We start from the raw sequence: 22,584 nt of genomic DNA, 5'->3' as shown, positions 1-22,584 counted from the left end.
AAACAAATCGATTGAAAATCTCAACTAATGATGTGTGTTGGCCCTTTGAGGTTAGGGCAGGTATTAATTGCCTATATAGCAAATAGTTATGGTTAAGAAGGTCCAGGGAGTGTACCAGCACCATGAAGTACTTTTACTAAATAAAATGTATTCAGTTTGCCTTTCTGGTGTGGAAATCCAAACCAGTTAAAATAACTTTAGTTTTAAATACTTTAAAATACTAGCCATACAAATCTGAACAATAATAAATACAAGCGAAAGGGGTGTCGCGCCACAAATAATGGTCTCTATTTAGAGCTCTGTGTCTCCCTTACAGTTCATGGCTATATTGGCCAGAGTCTTATTTCTTATCTTTTTGGCCACCCAAGCAGAAAAGGCAAATTTATGAGTCACTGAAGGGATAGGACCAGGGCTATCTTAAGCATATCGGGCGCCGTGGTACAATGCTCTGTCCCACCCTCCCCGTTTCCCAGAGTTGTCGACCTTTTCCCAAGCCTCTGCAGGGATCGCTCTCCTCCCGCGGAGACTTGGGAAGGAAGCTGCATGCCCGCATGTCATATTCCTAACCGGGGGGGGGGGGGGGAGCCTCTTCCACAACAAAGCAACGGGGGCCCTTTCCTTTCATTTAAAGCACACCTGGTGCATTTGAAGTGCACGCCTTCAAAGAATCCTGAGAAGTGGTGGTTTGCTAGAGGGCGTTGGGAATTGTAGTTCGGGGATTGTAGTTCCCAGGATTCTTGGGTGCAGGGTATTGAGCCATGTGCTTTCAATGAGTGTGTGGGGGTTGAGGTCCTGATCAGCTGCCACATGTGTGGATCCGGATTAGAGCACCCTGAGACACAAACCTCCCTGGGGAGAAGGGAGCCCAGGCCTTCAAGCTGGATCATGATCCAGCACCCAGCACTGCCTCCTCCTCCTGCTGTGTGGCTCATCTGGTGCCGCAGGCCACATTGAGCACCATGTTGGAGCGCTGGGCATGCAGCAGTGACACCAGCCAGTTCTTGTACTTGGTGGTGCGGCTCCGCATGTCGCCGATGTAGAGCTGCCAGACCCATGCCGCATGGCCATCGGCGTACTGGTCTGGCAGCCCCTCGGCCACCACACCCAGTGAGTGGGGTCTGGTAGATGCTGTCCACCATGGCGAGTGCACAGAGGCTCCTGTGGGTGCGGATGCATGGGAGAGCGCGCGCACCCACGAGCGCACACCTAGCTGCTGCTGCTGCCGCTGCCACTGCCGCCAGCCATATAGTTGGAGGGGTGGACACAGGTTCTATCCTAAGCCTCCGCAGGGATTGCTCTCCTCCCGTGGAGGCTTGGGAGGCAAGCTGCACACCCGCCAGCCATATGGTTGACGGGGCACAGCTGGTGGGTGTGCAGGGAAAGGGGAGGCCACCGGCAAAGCCGTGCAGCCTGCTGGGACACCCCTGGGAGGCCAGCGCCCTGGCGCAACGCACCACTAAGCCCAGTAGGAAAGACGGCTCTGGACAGGACCTTCTCTGCCAGGGAGAAATCTTTCCTGTATGGACGGTAAGGTGAGAAATCAGCTCCTGGGTCCAATGTGTAGTAAGTAGTGCAAGATGTCTTCCCTGTGCAGTTTCTCACATAAACGATGTCTTCATTCGAACAGACTCCCAGAACGGATTAAGTTCGACAACCAAGGTACCACTGTACTGAAAAAATTGTTACTATCGTATTTTCAAATCTGTGAGTGCAAAGGAAGTTGTGAACCATGTGCACGTTGGACATTGAACATCTTTTGTAAACGAGGGCAATGGGAGTTAGTCAAAAAGTTGCTTCTTCTGGGTGAATGTGGTATGTCTGGGAGAAAAACCGTTTTCAGTACAAGTGCCCTTTAATAGTAGTGGGTAGGTTTTCACACTGTTGGTGAGTCTGGAAGTTCTTGAGATTCACACTTTCACATTCATCATAATTTTTGATTTTGAGAGTGTGGTGATAAAATACAACTGTGGCCTCTTTCTATTAGTGCTGTGAATTAGGGATGCAATGATATGGCGCATCCAGATTTAACAGCTTTGGTCTCCTCTCAATCTTTGCTTAGTTAAATTAGGTCATTGAATATATTGCTTTCTAAATACAAATAGAAGCACCAGAGATCCTTCAAATGTAGTTGAAATATCTTATAAAAACATTAGACTTCACCCTGATCTGTATTCAGGACTTTGTCCTCCCCCCTTCCCCTCCTTCCTTCCCTTTCCCTTGATCAAAGAGGGCAGGTTTCTTCTGAGCATTTCTCACAGTGATGAATGGCTGGTGCACATAATTTTGTGCTTGTGTACAGGGCCAGCTGACCTTGGGCATGCGCACAGATGCATGGGAAATGAAATGTTATATATGAACCGGACAATCACAGATGTAGATCTGCAGCCATTCTTGTTCTTGCCACAGCCATTCAGTCTCATTAATGTCAGTGGACTGGTGAAATTGATTAGCCTAGCTAGCAATTGTCTTATATCCCAACCTGCGCCACTTTTTATGGAAAACTTAAAAAATAAAACTATTTTTAAAACAAATGATATATTAAAACTGCATGTTTGTTGACATAATGTCACCCTCAGAACAGAAAAGGAGTTCTGCTGGATAAGACCAGTCTAGCCCATCATTCTGTCCCCTCTGTCCCTGGGGCTCCCCAGCGACTAGTATGCTGCTTCTGATCCTGAAAATAACATCTAGCCAACCTGCACAGTAGCCATTGATAGCCTTATCCTCCATAGGTTAATGTAACCTATAATATAAGCTACTTTTTGCCATCACATTTTGTGGTAGGAAATTCCATAATTTAACTGGGGGTGGGGTGGTTAAAGTTATTATTTGATATATAATGTGTAAAAAGTACGAGGTCCTTTTTGTGGGATTGTTGCCCTTTATGCCAGAGGAAATGATTTTAAAAATGAGGGAATATGAAAACTGAGAGTGATGAGCATCAGTTCTTTTAGGATCCTTGAAAACATTTTAAAACCACTGTAACAAAAACTTAAATGAATTGCTGGAAAAAGTTTGAACAATTATAAGAGGATGCCAGTTTGGTTAACGAACAGAATGAAGGAAGCTGTAAAAGGTAAGAGGGCTTCCTTTAAAATTAGGAAGTCATATGAGGAAAATATGAAAGGGCATGAATTTTGGCAAAAAAAAAAAAGTAAGTTGACAATTTGGCAATAAAAAAGATTTTGGAGATTTATTACTAAAAAAGCTACAACAAACAATAGCAAGAGCAACAGAATCACTTGGAGACAACTCGAGTTGGCTTTTCAACTTTCCCCACACTTTGTGATAAAGCCTTCTGTGCTAGGCTACTGTACCTTGCTAGTGTGACTCTTGGAAGTGGGGGCAGTACCCAAAACCTCTCACATGCCCCTCTCATGCCATTAGCTCTTCAGGTGAAATTTTGCTCTTGATGCCTGTTTTCAGACGTTGGATATTATTTATGTCTGAGGTCTTTTCTGTAGTGTGTTACTTGGAGGTCACTTGCTCATTCTTGATTTTAGAAAAGTGGTAAAACAACCTTATTTAAAAGGCCTTTGGGGTTTTTGAAGGAATTGCAGCAGTTTTATGAATTTCTGCTACAGTACTTGTTTTATTCTTCGGTAGACCTGGGTGATGTATCGATCCATCGCCCTGGGCCGGAGCCTGGGGGCTGCTTCACCCAGCGCTATATTGCGGCTGAAGCAGCCCCCTCTCCTGAGTCCCTCTGCCACCGGAGGGTGAAGTCGCCACAGCGCTCTGGCCCTCATACCGCAGAGGGAGGAGCACGCTGCCATGGGGAGGCACTGGAGCCCATGCAGCTTGTTCCTCCCTTCTTTAAACTTTTCCACTGAGGGGCGTGCGACTTTAGCGAAGCCCCCACTCCGACTTTTCCGAGGAGCTGGAGGCAGGGGGCTTGATCAGCTGAGAAGTGGGCTTCCTTGAACCACCTGCTTCTCAGCCAATCAAGCCCCCCCCATTGGCTCATGTGAGGTAAAGTGGGGGCTTTGTTAAACTGCCCCGCTGAGGGGCTTGCGGCTGCCCACACCCTTCAGCAGAGCAGTTTAAAGAAACCGGCCACCTGTGTCACCTGCTTCAGTCCCTTAGCCCGGACAGGCAGACGCTGGAGGAGGAGTCAGAGTCTTTGCCCTGTGCCTTGCGGGGCCGGGCTTCTTCCGTGCGCTGGGCGCTGGAGGAGGCTGCGGATTTGCCTGCCTGGCCTTGACAGGAATAGGCAGAAGCTGCGCACGGTGATGCTAATGGTTTCTTTGGCCGGCAACTGCCTTCTTCCTCCCTTCTTCCTTTCCGACATCTTAATATACCGCCATATCGCGAAGTTTAGCTGGTGGTCTATTATGATGTTGGAAAACAGATATCAGCCAGCCCTATTCTTAATACTGGAATTTTAATACTATAAGCTATTGAACAACACTATTGTTGTGCATTTTCATTGATTAACAGTTGCATAGATGACCAGTGTGCTGGAGAGATAGGATATACTTTTTAGAAATAAATACATTAATACATTAATAGAGACTAAGTGGGAATGTGATGCAAATTGCCAGATGGAAAGGAAGAGGGGTTGATTGTGTTTCTTATGCATGGTGTTCCCCGTTTTTTGTGTATAACTAGCAGAAAACTGATTTTTAAATTCTGTTGTTAGGACTGCTTTTTGTCTTATTAAGCCAGGCATCTCCAACCTGCGGCCCTCCAGATGTTTTGGCCTACAACTCCCATGATCCCTAGCTAACAGGACCAGTGGTCAGGGATGATGGGAATTGTAGTCCAAAGCATCTGGAGGACCGAAGGTTGGGAATGCCTGTATTAAGCTATAAGTGGCAGAAAAGAGAATGTTGTGGGGTTGAGTTCAGCTCAGTATGTAGAGAGAACACACTGGTTGAAATAGAAAGGGTATTAGGATTTGCGTTAAACATTGTTTTTCATACCAATAGCATAGCCTTAGTAGGACTTAAAAACAGAATTGTCTGAGCGTTCTTACTGTGCTGGGAAATATAACTATTCTTCTATATTACTGAAGACTGCATAAAAAGTAAGTACTTCTCTTAAATGCTTCTCTTACAGGAAAGGGCTTTGACATCTTCAGATTCTGTGAGCAGCGTGTGAAAGCAGGCTTGTTCTTGTGCAGATCTCAGATGGATAGCTGTAGTTATTCAGTGACTTTTCCTCCACAATCCATTTCCGTAAGTGATGAACTCAATTATTATAACTTTACTCATTGTGTACCATTGCTAGTATATTAGTGTAACTGACATTTTAAATGCAAATAATAAAATCAAACAAAAGCTGGATCTAGACACATAAAAAAAATTGTTTCAGGAAAACGCGCTGTAAAGCTTCAAGTGTAGGTGAAAGATGGAACTCCACAGCGCTACCTGGTGTCACAGGGTGGTAATGCAAATAAAACGTTTTTTCTTTACTAATGTAGCTGAGTCCAAAATTTAATCTTTACAGATTGCCAGTAGTATGCACAGAGCTATTTGGGAGCACTAACTGGTTGGCCATTAGCCAACCACTGAAAGAAACTAGCAGTAGCGATAACAGCAATTCGTGCCTTCAGAGATAGGCTTCTGATACTTCATTCCTAACAACCTGTATCAGTAGGGGATATATGTAATGAAGATCACTTTCACCTGTGGTTTGCAAAGCTTCCATTGACATATGTATCAAATAAGTGTGCCTCTGTTTACTGCCTGCTCTCTATAATTGTATTTATAAACAGGTTTTGAAAGTGATAGTTTAGCAGGAATCTACTACCACTAACAACTCTTCAGGCTTCCCTACAGTGCCCCACCTTGCACTTTCACAACCACCTCACTCTACAAAGGCCAGCTCTATCAAGGCCAAGATGGAGAAACTGAACACTAATATCCAGGAAAGGCTTGATGCTGGTTCAGCAGTTGTTCACCAGAGATTCCCCTTTGACTTAAGGCTATGAGCAGCGTATAATAAAACCAGGAATGAATTGTACTGTTGGCTTATGTTCTCTGTTGGGTTCCTGTGAATTGTAGACTCTTCACTGAACTTGAAAATGTGGCAATTTAGAAGATGAGATTTTGTTAATATTTTCCCCGCCTTCCTTTTTCTCTGGCTTGTAGTTGTATTGAGCTCCTAGAATTTACACTGTGCAGTTGAACGCCATAATTTTCTGGGGTAGGACAGATTCTAGAGAATGGCCCTTAAATGTTCCTTTGTATACATTGATTTTCTTTTGATGACTAAGCATGTGGTGTTCACTTCTGGTTGTTGTTTTTTTGCCATTCCTGTAAGTGTGTGCTGTTTGATTGATTGTCCAAGACTGCTTTTCCCCTCATGTACTAAAGCAAATTACTATTGATGCAGTATTCCAGAAACTGCTGTGCTCCAGGAGACAATGTAATTCTACAAATGGCTCCACAGTTTGTCTTTAGGTTCAATTTGCTCAGGGACTGTTGTATTTTACTTTTTAAAACTGCCTCCACCTTCCTGTTCCTAGTTCTGTACCTGTAATTCTGATCCTTTCTGCATATGCTTGGCTAAAGGGAAGAGAAGGCCTTGGCTCATCCATGCATGCCCAATGTCTCAGGTTCATGCCTCAACACCTCCAGAGAGCTGCTGGTCAGAATAGACAATCCTGAGTTAGTTCAATTGTCCAACTTGGTATAAGGCAGCAGTTTATCTCCTTATGATGAATATAATTTCCCTTGCATATCATTTTCGTTTTAAAACTCCATAAGATTAATCTGAAATAGTCTTGCTATTATTGGCCAGAACGAAATTAAATGAACTGAAGAGATTGGCTGGCGTGATGCTGATCTGCCCTGTCAATGTATATCTCCTTAAAATTGGCTGCAAGCCATCAGAAATATAATCCCTGATGGGGCTATAGTACATCTCGCCACCAAACACTGTCACTTCATACTTATCCTCAATTACTTCAGTTTTGGGAGAACTTGCATCTTCAAGACAGTGACGCTCCTACAGGCACGGGCCTGGCTCCACACTATGCCAATGCCTTCATGGTTGACTTAGAAGAATGCTTTCTTGTCTCCTGTCCTCAAAAGCCTCTCCTGTATCTGAAATATGATGACATCTTTATCCTCTGAACTCATGAAGAGGAGACATTTGAACAACAGGACTGCAAGAATTTTAGCCACAATGCAAAGTGAGCTTGGACCACTCCACACAATATACTAGCTTTCCAGACACTTGTGTGCAACTACATAGTGGACCCACATATAAGCATTATCTTATACAGGGATACCTCGGGTTACATACGCTTCAGGTTACAGACTCCGCTAACCCAGAAATAGTACCTCGGGTTAAGAACTTTGCTTCAGGATGAGAACAGATATCGTGCTCCGGCGGCGCGGCGGCAGCAGGAGGCCCCATTAGCTAAAGTGGTGTTTCAGGTTAAGAACAGTTTCAGGTTAAGTACAGACCTCCAGAACAAATTAAGTACTTAACCCAAGGTACCACTGTATAGGAAACTGACTGACCACTGCGCATACTTCCATGCTTCTGCTCACCACCTGAAACACACTACAAAATTCATTCTCTACTGTTAAGCTCTACAGTACAATCATGTATATTCAGACTCATCAGCTAGAGACTCGTAACTTAAGCATTTACCCACCCAGTGAAGGGGGGGGGAGGCAAATGGGGTCAGACCCCAAAATCATCTACTACAGGACAGATCTGGAAGAGAACATAGACAAGAGAATGCCACGTGAGGTTGCTCATAGTTCCCGGCTGAAGGACAATAAGCATTTGGGATAGTGGTAGTATCTTTGCTCTGGAGCAAAATTAATGGCATACAAGCTGTGCTGTGTCTCTTGGAATAGCTTTAATATTTTTGCCTCAAGAGTAAGGTATGGGTTAATAAGAGTGTTCGAAATTCACCAGGCACTAGGACTGGGTGATAGTCGTACCTTGGTTCTCGAATGCCTTGGTACTTGGACGTTTTGGCTCCCAAACGCTGCAAACCCGGAAGTGAGTGTTCGAGTTTGTGAAAGTTTTTCAGAAGCCAAATGTTTGCCGTGGCTTCCACGGCTTCTGATTGAGTGAAGTAAGCTCCTGCAGCCAATCGGAAGCCTCACCTTGGGTTTTGTACCATTTCGGGAGTCTAATGGACTCCCGTAATGGATTAAGTTCAAGAACCAAGGTACCACTGTACCTGCTTTCCAACATTGTAATATACAGTGGTACCTTGGATTACATACACTTCAGGTTACAGGTGCTTCAGGTTACAGACTCCGCTAACCCAGAAATAGTACCTTGGGTACCTGTTGACGCCGGATGGGCGGTGCTGCTCCGGGCGGAGTGCATCAGCCAAGGTGCCACCTGGCAGGGCACTGGAGAGCTGCTGGCCTCTCCAGAACTGCCAGCTGTGGCTTGCCTTAATGATCTCTTGCCTGCCACGCAAGCAGCAGCTACAAGGAGTCACTGTTCAGCCTGTGGATGCACCACTAGCTGTCCTCTGCTCTGGAGATTCCTCAGGCTGGTGCTGTTTGCATTTGTCTTGGGCAGCCGCATGGAAATGCGGTGTTTTGCCTCCCCTCACTACTTACCTGAACATTTAGGCTTGGGAGGTGCAAGCCGCCATTGCAGGCTGCTGGGCCGGCATTGTGGCATGCCAGGAATTCTCAAAACATTGCCTGATCGGAAATTATAAATTCGCTCTCACCATTTTAAATTTAAACCGGTTTCAGGTGTCGGTGCTGACCTTTAAAGCCCTAAATGGCCTCGGCCCAGTACAGTGGTACCTCGGGTTACATACGCTTCAGGTTACATACGCTTCAGGTTACAGACTCTTCTAACCCAGAAATAGTATCTCGGGTTAAGAACTTTGCTTCAGGATGAGAACAGAAATCATGCCCCGGCGGTGCAGCAGCAGCAGGAGGCCCCATTAGCTAAAGTGGTGCTTCAGGTTAAGAACAGCTTCAGCTTAAGAACGGACCTCGGGAACAAATTAAGTACTTAACCCCAGGTACCACTGACACGGACACGGAGGTCCAGCTCCAAGGGCCTTCTAGCAGTTTCCTCACTGCGAGAAGCGAAGTTACAGGGAACCAGGCAAAGGGCCTTCTCGGTGGTGGCGCCCGCCTTGTGGAACGCCCTCCCGTCAGATGTCAAGGAAATAAACAACTATCTGACTTTTAGAAGACATCTGAAGGCAGCCCTGTTTAGGGAAGTTTTTAATGCTTGATGTTTTATTGTGTTTTTAATACTCTATTGGGAGCCACCCGGAGTAGCCGGGGAAACCCATCCAGATAGGCGGGGTATAAATAATAAATTATTATTTTTATTGTAACACCCACCCCTTAAGTCTCTTCGCAGACAACATTGCTGTCTTCCTTATTGCTGCTGTAGTGAGTCTCCTCAAGGTCATGCAGAAATATCTGGCCTTCAAATTAATTACGATAAATCTATATCACTCAGACCCCAGTCCCAATTGTTTTTCAGCATGATCTTGGGGATAAAGCTCAGGACTCAGACTCTGAGAAATCTGGAGGAATCTGTCTTACCTTTTTCAATTTAATATTCCAGGCCCTTCATATATTGTCCCCCCACCCCACAAAAAGATCAGTGGGTGGCATTCAATCCTCAACAAGTTTGTTTTACAAGCTCAAAAGGCCAGGGCTTCATCATTTATTCTGTACACGAAGTCCTGCTTGGAGGTTGGGGCCTTCCTCATACAGACACCCCCCATTTTGTGTGTGTTCAGAGAACATGTGAGCTGTGTATGTGCAGGCTGTTTTTGGATCTGGAAGAGGGCATAATGGGGGCTTCATGGGGCGGGCTTCTGTGTGCGCCACTAACATGCTTGATGACCCAGAGAGCAACCCAGGCACAAATCAGAGTTGTCCCTACACACTTTTATTTTGAAGCTTCACAGATCTATCAGGTGGTTCCAATACCGGCTTCCACAGTGGATAGCTGTGAAGGAACTGGAAATGCCCTCCCCACACTTGCAGTAGAAGCAAACAGCAAAATAATCCGCATAGGCATGATGACTACGTAGAACCTCCACCTTCAGAAACTGTAAGCCACACAGTGCTACTTGCTGGGGAGAAGGAAAGGATCTTTGCCTCCAATCTCCGGGGGTTTTTTTGGCTACTCAGACATTGGCCACTGTGGGAAGCAGGATGCTGGTCTAGCTAAATCTCTGCTGTTAATCCATCAAGGGTCTTCTTGTTTCTGAAAGAGAGAGTAATTCAAGGCCAGAAAAGGGTGAAAATAGGTCCCATGTTGCCTGGTGGAAGGAAAAGTGGTTCCCAGTTCTGAAAAGGTTGCAGACTCCTGCTCTAGACAACTGAGACAATTGCTTATAGAGTGGACGGTCCCAGCAAATCAAGCTCCCTAACCCAGTTTTTATCTTCCGCACCCAGGAGGCTTTTTCTTGATAACACACATTGCAGCTGCATCCTTTCCTTTGTCTGTTTATATAATGCCACTTTTCTTCGTTTTCTTGGCATATTAACTGGGATTTTTTTTTTCATTCACTAATGAAACCACATCTGAGGCTACCCATTGCCTTCCAGTTTGGTCTTATACTTAAATCTCATGACTGTTTACTTGATTGCACAAGGTTGCAAGTCTGGAAAAATATTTACAGGGCAGCAACATCAAATTGTAGAAATCAGTGACACATTTTAGATATGCATAAGACTGAAAAATAAATTGCATTACTATGGTATTTGGGTGATTAGCTTGCCTTTTTTTATCACTTACTTGTAAAAAATGCATTTGCAGCATTTTGTTTTCAACATCAAGTAACCATTATACTGGTCGTTTGTGTCCAAATGTATATCTGATATTTTTAAAAAAATCTTCATTGTGCTCTAATTTTTTTAGAAGAGGAATTGAGAGAGGTAGTGGCTTGTAAAGCAAAAGGAAGGAGCAGAAAGATATGGAATGTCAAGAGTTATTAGCAAAAATGTTTTGTATTGAAAAGATTGGCAATAATGGTTTGTTTCTTTAAGACTATATATGTTATCATGTCAATTGACACAAATCTCATGGGACTAATTGTGTAAGACCTTGTTTTTCTGTATACAGTAAAAAAAATGCTCATTCCATTTAAAATTATTTGTTAAGTTACATGGTGAACAGAGGGGAATATATATATATAAAACCTTCAAACAGAAGGACAACCAGCATACATCAGAATTAGATTTTAAGCTTTGCAGGCTTAAGTTTCTCAAGAAGAGATTACCAGAGGCAGGGCTGTGTCTTTGAAAAGCTGTCATATGCCATACAAATCTTGGTAGTGATTGCAGAAAATGTCACATTAACTCTTATAACTCTGTGCTAACTTCTTCCTTCAGTATCTAGCTTGATGTTCATCTAACAAAAACTTACTTTTAGGAAAGATGTGTTCATTTCTGATAAGATTTTTTTCTTTTAAAAAGGGAGTGAAGCTGAGTTGAACTATGACTCTGATATGTGATAAATAAATTTCCTTAGGAAAAGGTTTTACGACCTCAGCAGTATCTCAGTGAGCCGAGCCTACTGTAAGTAAAAGCTTCAGTACTGATGAAATGGGATTGGTTTCTTCTTCTGGAATAGTGCCAAGAAGTGACCTACAATAATAGTGGGCACAGTGGAGAACTAATGAACTAAGGATACAAGCTTGTAGCCAGTGTCCAACATTCAGATGAGTGCTCTCCACCATCCACCATCCCCAGTTCCTAGTATTCAACAGATTCAAAACCACAAGCAATTTCAGGCCCTGAACTCAATATCATGTTTTTTATATATGCCAAAATAAATAAAATTACTACATTAGGAAACCGAAATATTGACCTCATGTGTATTAGTAACGCAGCATTTTCTTCCCCAATACTATCTTTTATTTCAGGTGTCCTCACCATCCCCTGCCCCCTGGGTTATAAGTGTTAGACTTGCGCACACAGAGAGAAAAAATCTGTTTATATTTTGGTTGGAAATTAAGTGTACCAAAGCCAGCAAAAAATATTACCAAGATAATGGCACATCTATTGCCCATGGTAACAAAGCTTATGAATGATGAATAAATATTTGTCAGTTGAATTGGTTCTTGAAATCTAGAAGTGAAATAAGCTTAAGCATTACTATGTCACTACCACATTTAGTTGCTGCAATAGTTCTGATGCAGTCCGTCTTGGTGTCTACCTTCAATAGTCCTGCTTTTCCAATTATATTGTACAGTATACTAAGGATATACAGTCATACCTCATGTTATGGATGCTTCAGGTTACGTGTTTTTGGGTTGTGGACCACAGGAAACCCGGAAGTACTGGAATGGGTTACTTCTGGGTTTTGCTGCTCGCGCATGCGCAGAAGCGCTACATCGCGCTTTGCGTATGAGCACCAAATCGCGCCTGCACAGACGCAGCGCTTCAGGATGCGAATGCTGTGGGTTGCGGACATGCCTCTGTCACGGATTACGTCCGCAACCTGAGGTTCCACTGTACAGTGGTACCTCTAGTTACGAACTTAATTCCTTCCAGAGGTCCATTCTTAACCTGAAACTGTTCTTAACTAGAGGCGTGCTTTCGCTAATGGGGCCTCTTGCTGCCGCTGCGCCGCCAGCACACGATTTCCGTTCTCATCCTGGGGCAAAGTTCTCAACTCAAGGTAACTCTTCCAGGTTAGCAAAGTTTGTAACCTGAAGTGTTTGTAACCTGAGGTGTTTGTAACTCGAGGTACCACTGTATTGAAAAAAACACCTCTTACCAATTTCATATGATACTGTCAGCGTCAGTCCTCTAGTGCCTCTTCCTTTAGCTCATTATAATCTTGTAGTTGGAGAAGTGTTTTTTTCTCAGGAGTCTGAGGAAATCATTTACATTTTGTTTAATAAGAGGTTAAAAGCATTCTATTCGTTGTTTTTACCTCCTCTATGTGTGACAATTACTACAATGATAGCTGTTCTGCAATGTGATAGAACCATTTAAAGTTGTTGCTGTTATTATAATTTCTATAGTGCTTTAAGTGTACAGTATAAAATACCTTCTGTTTCTTAATTACAACCCCATTGCCATGTAAGGCAGCAGCTTGTCTAAGCTTAAAGGCAGATTGTGGATGAATACCAAAACTGTATAACTATACAGTGGTACCTCGGGTTACATACGCTTCAGGTTACAGAATTAGAACAGAATTACAGGATGAGAACAGAAATCATGCTCTGGCGGCGCAGCGGCAGCAGGAGGCCCCATTAGCTAAAGTGGTGCTTCAGGTTAAGAACAGTTTCAGGTTAAGAACGGACCTCCGGAACGAATTAAGTACTTAACCCAAGGTACCACTGTATGACATATTGCTTTTGAAAGTTCAAAGAATTGCTTTCATAGGGAAACATGCAAATATTTAGTAGTAGTAGTAACAATTATTTTTTTTGCTTAGCTATAAGCTATAACAAAGAAAAAAGACATTCAGAGTTGAGCCCCATATTTGGCTCTTAATTAGCTGGTGTTAGGATCGTCCTACTTGTGTGTAGGACCCTGGCAGAGACACATGCCCTACTGGCATGTTCTCTCCCTCCTGGTCGATCGTTCGGGAGCTTCAAAAGCTTTCTCCAGCCCAAACATCACAGCGACTGATACCAAGAGGCATCAGCACACTTACGGAACCTGCAGAGTATTAGCGGTTCGCATAACAAATGCAGCAGCACAGCATTTTGGCTAATCTACTTTCTTTACATACAGTATAATACACTCAGAGCATTCTGACTTAGCTCCTTCCTATTTCTCATCAGACAGCAAAGAGAAAGAACAAAGGACAATAGTCCTACATCACGGAAACACAGTAATCCACACATCCTGTCTCTGTCACTTCCCACTATGTGACAAAACAATCCCATGACTGCAAGCACAGAGCAAGAATCCTAACAGCTGGTAGCCAATGCAGTTAGAGAAGCATGCAATGTAATATAATTTTCCTATCTGACAGCAAAAAGCACACAAACTTACTTCATGTAACTTTTTTTCTGCAGCTAAACTCAGATCATGAGAATGCTTTACAAAACATACAGAAACACTGCTTCAAAGGATAGTTCTTAAAACAGCCATCTAGAAGGGCAGAGGCCATAACTTTTCTTAATTCTGTAGAAGCAATTTTATGTGGAGCCAAAGTAATTAACTACAGATAGTTAGCATTTTGATTGTCTTAATGCATGGATACAGCCTGGAAAAACTCAAGGAATGAATAGTTAACATATAAATCATAGAAGCTCTCTCATATCCAAACATTTATACCTGAAATTTAAACATTGATTAGATCATAATCAGCTCACTATTAAGTTCACTGACAACTGTATGTAAAGTAGTAACTTGCTTTTGAGAATTTATGGGTATGCCATAACCTAGGGAAACTAGACATGAAGATGACAGAGTTAGCATTCTGTTACAAAAGTTTTAAGAGTCAAACTCGCATTCTAGTCTGGACAGAAAGCCAACCCACAGAAGGAATACCAACAAAGACAGCCAATACTATCATTAGAAATAAATGTTGAACATCCTTCAATTCCTGGACTAATGATTGACTGAGACCCCAAAGCTTTACACTATATAACATGGAAATAATAATCTTAAAGAATTTTTTAAGGTCTGTTATAACTATTTGCCTTCCCTTTGTATAAGAAGAACTTCAGAACAGCTCCTACAAGATAACTTGCTTTCCTGAGAGAAGCACCCTGATCAGCCTTCCAAGAGGAAATAACTGTGAAAAGGACCCCTAAAACAAAATGATTTAGTCAATTGAATAATTAGAATTAACTATTTAAATGTGGGAGGTTTCTTACTAAATACAACCTCTTTTGTTTTGGTAAAATTAATGCTAATTTGTTCTTCTCCCAGAAGTTAGTCAGCAAGTCCATCTGCTTTTTCAAACCACACCTGGTCAGAGATAATATAACCATATCATCTGCATATAGGAGTATACTGACCTTTCTATTTCCTATGGCAGGTGGGCATGCATTCACTTACCAAGCAATTTATCCTGATCATTAAAATAAAGACTGAAAAGGAGGGATGCTCAAACACATTCCTGTTTAACTCTCTTCATAGTTGGGATTGGATTAGCTAAAAGACCATTCCTGTCTATACTGATTTTAACAGTAGTAATTTGAAGAAGCATGATCAGTCTAGGGTCTATATCAATGGCATGCAGTTTGGCCCACAGACAATTTCTGTCTGTTGAATCAAAAGCTTATGATAGGCCAACAAACACTGTAAAAAGCATTTCATTGTTTTCAACAGTTTTCCCAACAAGATGGGGCAAAGTATAGCAGTGATCAGTAGTGGAATAGAAATTACTAAATTCAGCTTGCTGTTCACACAAAATATAACTGGAGGATATCTGCTGTTGAAGTCATATATTTTAGAAGAGATATCCAACATTCTGACTGGTCTGTAATTTTGGGAAAGAGAACATGCACATAAACAATTTTCCCTACTTGTGCTTTCATATGATTAATAATAATTAATAATTATAATTATTTTATTTGTACCCCACCCATCTCACTGGGTTGCCCCAGCCACTCTGGGCAGCTTCCAAAATATAAAACATAAAAAACTTCCCTATACAAGGCTGCCTTCAGATGTTTTCTAAAGGTTTCATAGTTGCTTATCTCCTTGACATCCAATGGGAGGGCGTTCCACAGGCTGGGCGCCACTACCAAGAAGACACTCTTCCTGGTTTCCTGTAACCTCACTTCCTGCAGTGAGGGAACTGCCAGAGTGTCCACTCTAAATGATGGGGTGGAGATGCTCCTTCAGATATAAAGGGCCAAGGCTGTTTGGGGCTTTAAAGGTCAGCACCAACACTTTGAATTGTGCTTGGAAATGTAGTGGGAGCCAATATAGGTCTTTCAGGACCAGTGTTATAGGATCCTGGCTGCCGTTCCCAGTCACCAGTCTAACTGCCACATTCTGGATTAGTTGTAGTTTCTGAGTCACCTTCAAAGGTAGCCCCACGTAGAGCGTGTTGCAGGAGTGCAAGTGGGAGAGAACCAGAGCATGCACCACTCTAGCGAGACAGTCCACGGGCAGGTAGGGTCTCAGCCAGCATACAAAATGAAGCTGGTAGACAGCCGCCCTGGACACAGAATTAACATGCACCTTAATGGACAGCTGTGAGTCCAAAATGACTCCCAGTCTGTGCACCTGGTCCTTCAGGGACACAGTTACCCCATTCAGGACCAGGGAGTCCCCCACACCTGCCCATCCCCTGTCTCCCAGAAACAGTACAGTACTTGTGTCTTGTCGGCATTCAACCTCAATTCGTTCATTAATCCATCCTCCAACAGTCTCCAGACACTCACACAGGACATTCACTACCTTCACTTGTTCCAATTTAAAGGAGAGGTGGAGCTGGGTATCATCCGCAAACTGGTGAACACCCAGCCCAACCCCCTTATTATTTCTCCCAGCGGCTTCATATAGATGTTAAAAAACATGGGGGAGAGGATAGAGCTCTGAGACACCCCACATGTGAGCACCCAGGGGTCCAAACACTCACCCCCAACTCTACTTTCTTGTCATGGCCCAGAAAAAAGGAGTGGAACTACTGCATAACAGTGCCCCCAGCTCCCACCCCCCTAGATGGTCCCCCTAGATGGTCCAGTCGATGGTGTCAAAAGCCTCTGAAAGGTCCAACAGATCTAGGAAACAGCTTTCACCTCTGTCCCTAGCCTGCCAGAGACCAAGGCAGTTTCAGTCACATGATGGGGCCTGAATCCCAACTGGAAGGGATCCAAATGGTCCACATCCTCCAGGTGTGCTGCACAATCACCTTGCCCAAGAATGGAAGATTTGAGACTGGGTGATAATTGACCATAATGGCTGGGTCCAAAGATATTTTTTAAGAAGCAGTTTAATAATTGCTTCTTTAAGGGGATCCAGGAAGACTCCCTCACAGAGGGAAGCATTCACCACCCCACAAAACCCATTGCCCAGCCCTGCCTGGATCACTTTTATGAGCCAGCATAGGCAAGGATCAAGGAGACGGGTGGCTGGTTTCACTCATCTAAGAAGCCCATCCATATCCTCAGAGGCAACAAGTTGGAATTGATTCCATACAACATACCGTATTTTTTGCTCTATAAGACTCACTTTTCCCCTCCTAAAAAGTAAGGGGAAATGTGTGTGCGTCTTATGGAGCAAATGCAGGCTGCACAGCTATCCCAGAAGCCAGAACAGCAAGAGGGATTGCTGCTTTCACTGCACAGTGATCCCTCTTGCTGTTCTGGCTTCTGAGATTCAGAATATTTTTGTTCTTGTTTTCCTCCTCCAAAAACTAGGTGTGTCTTGTGGTCTGGTGCGTCTTATAGAGCGAAAAATACGGTAACTAGACAGAGCTCTGACACTCTCCCACCCCTGCTGTGCCCCCACTGTGGTGTCTGCCTCCTTCAGAATCTCAGCAATTTTATCTGTGAAAAACTTTGCAAAGTCATTACAGGAGATCTTAGAGTCTGCACCAGATGCTGATGGCGAAGGTGGTTCTGTTAGATTCCAGACCACCTGAAAGAGTCTCCTGGTACTGTTTTCCGCAGATGAAGTAGAGGTGCAGGAGAGGTTAAACTTTATTATATCCAATGACTTCCCTTCTTCTTGTTCCATGATTCATTTTGTATCTTACATCCCTGCATATTTTACATTAACTATTCCAATCGGTTTTCCACTATTACATTCGTAAAAAAATATTTACTCTGTTGAATTTATCTTAAAGTTACCAGTGTTTTCAGCTGTACACAGTTATTTCCCATATACTCAATAAACGTTTTCCAATCTTCTTTAAATGTATGTTCTTCTTGCTCTCTTATTCTGTATGTTAAATCTGCAAGTTGTGCATATTCTGTCAAATTAAGTTGGCAGTCTTTTTTAGTTGGGACCTCGCTCACTTTCCATTTTTGGGCTAACAAAACACGGGCCACAGTTGTTGCATACATAAATAACCTTTTCTGACACTTGGGGATTTCAGTCTGAGTTATCCCCAGCAGAAAGGACTTTGTTTTCGGGGGGGGGGAAGTAATTAAAAAAATAAATCAGTTTATTATAAATCATTTCCCAATACATGTCCACCACATGTGAAAGAACGTTCCCTCAACCTCTTTACACTTCCAGCACTTACCTGATTCTGTCTTGTAAATCTTAGCAAGCCTACTCAGAGTTAGATACCATTTATGAATCATTTTCACATAGTTCTCTTTCAAAGAATAACATGCTGTAAAATTCAAGTGGTTTTTCCAAAGTTTCTCCCAGAGGTTAAAATCTATTTTGTGTCCTCTATCTATTGCCCAGTGTGTCATTGAGGCTTTAACTAGCTCGTGTTTTGTTTCCCATTCTAATAACAGGTTATACATTTTAGACAAAAGTTTATCTTTGTTTTGCAAGAGTTCTTTTTTGAATTGTGAACTTTGGTCTGAAAAAACATTTTTTCTATCTAAGTTCAACATATCATGTTACTGATGATATCTGATATCATCAGATCCTTGCCATTTTTAAGACTGACTAAAATGTGTTCCCAAATCTATTTATAATATTTCATCTACCCTGTCAGCAATTCTTACCTGGCTTATTATTATTTTTAAAAATACTTAATCGCACAAAGAAAGTCTAGATGAGAATAGTAGGAATACTCATATTTCTACTCTTATACGTTGTGTATGGACTTTTTTTTGGGGGGGGGAAGGCTTTTTTAAAACTGCAGATTAGACTTCCGTTGGCACTACTGAATAAGGACTAAAATACTCTCTATATCTCCTGGCATGTTCCTTTAGGTCTCCTGAGGAATGTCTGTGTGCTTTAGAATCACATTTGTTTTCCTTCCAGTTTAGAGACACTTCTCACTGCACTCCAACATTTGACATAACCTGTAACGTGTAAATGATTTGTTTTTTCTTTAGCCAAAGCTCTCCTGTCGCAATTGCTTGTGTGTGTGCGTGTGTGTGTATACATGCATGTGAACATGTATTCTCTCTCCCAAGGCTTATTTTTCAAATCAATAGCAATTTTGTTCTATTTCTGGCTATCAGACATTCCCATCTTACACTATCTATTGGTCAGCTGCTTGGTACTGAATGAATGAATGAATGAGGTCACAGAATGAAGGCCATGTCATCAGGGAGCTGAAAGCGACTCAAAAGGCTGCCTCGTCCATCGTTGCTGCAAGACCTTCTGCTTAACATCTTGCCTCCTCAGACTGTGTCACATGCAGATCTTTAATTCTCCTTGACCTAATAACACATTTTGCCTTCTCCCTGCTTTCTCCTGTAGAACTGCGGCATATACAGAGTCGTGCATTAGGATATGACAGTTATTTATTCCTATTATTATTTATTAATTTTTTATACTCACCTTAATTGGAAGATTACAGTGTGGTTCACAGCATAAAAATGCAAAATGAGAGCACAAAATACCAAACCAACCAACCAACCAATCCAGTAGCCCTCTCTCCCATAAACACATTTAAAAGACCATAGAATGTTTAGTCAGCCAAACACCTGGTTATAGAGAAACATTTTCACCTGGCGCCTACAGATATGTAATGAGGGGCCGGGCAAGCCTCCTTGGGGGGAGCATTCCACAAATGGGGAGCCACCACAGAAAAGGCCCTGTCTCATCTTGCCACCCTCTGGACCTCTTGTGGAGACACATGAAGAAGAGGCTCAGATGATGATTGCAGGACCTAGGTCAGTTCGTATGGGGAGAGGCAGTCCTTGAGCTTTCCCCCAGATCTGGATTAACCTACGTCCAAGCAGTGCTATCTGTACTTGCATGTTGTTCGTGTAGTTCTGTTGAACTTTAGGCCTATGTGTAAACAAGCATTAGCAGAAATTGCATCAGTGTTTTCCACTAGGGTAAAATGTGACTGCTGTGCCCCCATCCATGCTATTGTCTCATTTTTGATCATGACAGATAGTCCGTGAAAGACAAAGATCTTTTTCTTCAGCTAGTTTGTGAACTAAGTTTCATAATAAGATCATTTTAGTTGGGATACATCTGTTTACTGGAAAGCAATTTAAAATTGTGAGCTGCTTCCTGACAATTGTGGTGTTTAAAGCAAGGATGCAATATTTAATATAGATACTCAGCTTGGTCTGCCTTGACAAAGTTGTTTTCAATGTGGTCAATGAGTAAGACATGTGACTTCATTGTCATATCTTTAATTGATGACTAGGATAGGTTAAGGCTATCAATAAATAAGAAGGGAATTGCTTAGATTGCCATGAGCATTACTTAAATTTGTGGCTGATGTGACACTGGAACCAGGAGCTTCCCACTCACTTTTAGCCATTACCCTATACCGCCTCTAGTGGATTAAATCAATGCAATTAATCAACTTGAGTTTTAGTCTCAAATTGCCACAGGTTTGATAGGAACTTTTCTGGAATCTAGTATTTGTACATTCTTAGCTGTTGTATCCATACTTGCTCTAAAAAAATACTTTGAAATTACACTGGATTCAAATTTGTACAACATTTATCCACAATATATATTTTTCATACAAAGATCAGGTCTAGAATTTGTGAAGTAATAGAAAAGAAAAAGACCTTCATGTGTGATCAGAATCCTTCTCTATCACTGCCCATGCTCAGGTAGGAGCCTACCTCTTAGGGCTTTCATATTCATTTTCTCTCCTCCACTCTTTGTTAGAGAAATCAAGTACTGAGTGTTTTAAAATTGAAGGTCTAATCCTATTGCTGTTTTTAATTAGCTTTGCAAAGTGAACATAATAATCAAATTAGCATTGGACAGAGAAAGCTCTCACGTGGGAGCAATACCAGTGAAGGATTTTCAGACATTATTTTGATGTACATGTTGTTGTGTGTATATTTTTCTGCTGTATTTAATAGGGAATAAATGCTTTTAGTTATCTAAACAAAAAAAAATTTCCTTCCTTTTTTAAAATTTTTTTGTTTTTGTTTTGACTATGGCAGACCAACACGGCTACCTATCTGTAACTTTAGTTATCTAGCTATTGAGTGTGGTCTGAATACAGAGAGCATTCAAAGCTCTCTTCATTTTTGCCCTGACATTATCTTATCATTACTTTTAGCACCTGCTGCACTGTCATCACACAACACAAGCGGATTTGTTGGCTCCCTTATTTCTGGTTATGGAGATGATACAGGAAAATAATTACAGGTCTCTACCTGAGCACAGTCCATACAACTCCATGCAGTCCATAAATGTACACCACTAAAATTATACCTGTCACCTACTAATAGATTTTAGTAGCCAGCTAGACTACAGTCTTGAGCCAGAAATACTGGAACAGCTAGGAAAATGTTTCCTAGCCATTTGGTTCCAGGCAAATCCCTCATGAATGCACATGAAATCACCAGTCCTTGATACAAGATCCCACAGCAAGCATTTGAGTCATTCACCTCTTGGTTTTTTATTTGCTGTTCTAGACAGTTGTCTCATTTATTGTTTGTATGCTGCAGCTGCAAAGCAAGAATCAAGCATCTCTTACTTACTGCACTGGACAGCCAAAAAAGCAAAGGCATGGCAGAGGACTGATTATTCATATATGCAGCTGAATCCCAGATGCTGCTTGTCATTAATACAGTGCATTCATTAAGCTGAATATGGTAGCGTGATGAATTTCATACTAACAGGCATTCTGTTTCCTTACAGATTTCTCAGGGGACACAACTTATTCACACACTCTACTGTGATAAAAATGAACTGTTGTCTTCATTGAAAAGAAGTGGTATAAGGTTCATCTAACACATGCCGCCCAAAACTGTTACTTAAAGTCGACTGAAAGTAAGTCAAATGGACCACTTAACAATAGCTTTAAAAATCTCTCTAGCTATTTTGGGATGAAGAGCAGACAGCCTAAACAAGTGGACTAATTTTAGCAGGTTAAGACGGCTGCTGTTTATTCTTAAATAAAACATATTGAAGAAATAGATCCCAGAGAAGGAAATGAACATTTGCCCCTTGTGACAAGCATTGTCCCAAACCATGTGACTGTAAACCAGTGGTGGTGTCTCTGTGTTAACTGTTTTATTTTAGTTTTTATCCCCTGCTTTTCTTTCTGGGATTCTAATATGCTCAGTGCATTAGATTGATTATTTATTTCTGTATCATCCAATCTCATCTTAATGATTCAACACAACTTGCAACAGTTTGGGAATCCTCAAAAACTAAACAAAAATGATGTATACTGTTTTTTGTTTGTATCTCTCAAAGTTATGTCATTTCTTACAGAATGAAAATGTTCACATGTGTGCATATGACACTCTTAATAAGGGGATGAGGGTGGCGCTGTGGTCTTCAAATCCCTGCGACGGGGTGAGCTTCCATTGCTCAGTCCCTGCTTCTGCCAACTTAGTTCGAAAGAACATCAAAGTACAAGTAGATAAATAGGTACCGCTCCGGCGGGAAGGTAAACGGCATTTCCGTGCGCTGCTCTGGTTCGCCAGAAGCGACTTAGTCATGCTGGCCACATGACCCAGAAGCTGTACGCCGGCTCCCTCGGCCAGTAAATCGAGACAAGCGCCGCAACCCCAGAGTCGGCCACGACTGGACCTAATGGTCAGGGGTCCCTTTACCTTTACTCTTAATAAGAATAATATATTGCATTGTATCCCACAGAGTAAAATATAGCAGAGAA

The 22,584-nt window shown here is 42.3% G+C and overlaps 1 protein-coding gene across 3 annotated transcripts in view; it reads left to right on the top strand.

Annotated features, from left to right (window-relative positions):
- OTUD7A (OTU deubiquitinase 7A) overlaps positions 1-22,584 on the top strand; it is a 109,330-nt gene that overhangs the window by 14,221 nt on the left and 72,525 nt on the right. For 2 of the 3 annotated variants that reach the window (XM_083586357.1, XM_083586354.1), the window contains exon 2: positions 5,062-5,180. The gene's annotated coding sequence lies outside the window, so the exon portion shown is untranslated. Of the gene's footprint in view, positions 1-5,061; positions 5,181-21,599; positions 21,732-22,584 lie in introns of all 3 variants that reach the window. The other variant, XM_083586353.1, reaches the window with a different exon arrangement.

This window comes from Podarcis filfolensis (genome assembly GCF_964270895.1).
Source record: "Podarcis filfolensis genome assembly, chromosome: 14".
In the NCBI taxonomy this organism is placed as follows: Eukaryota; Metazoa; Chordata; class Lepidosauria; order Squamata; family Lacertidae; genus Podarcis; species Podarcis filfolensis.
This window is presented reverse-complemented; position numbering and strand designations above follow the sequence as displayed.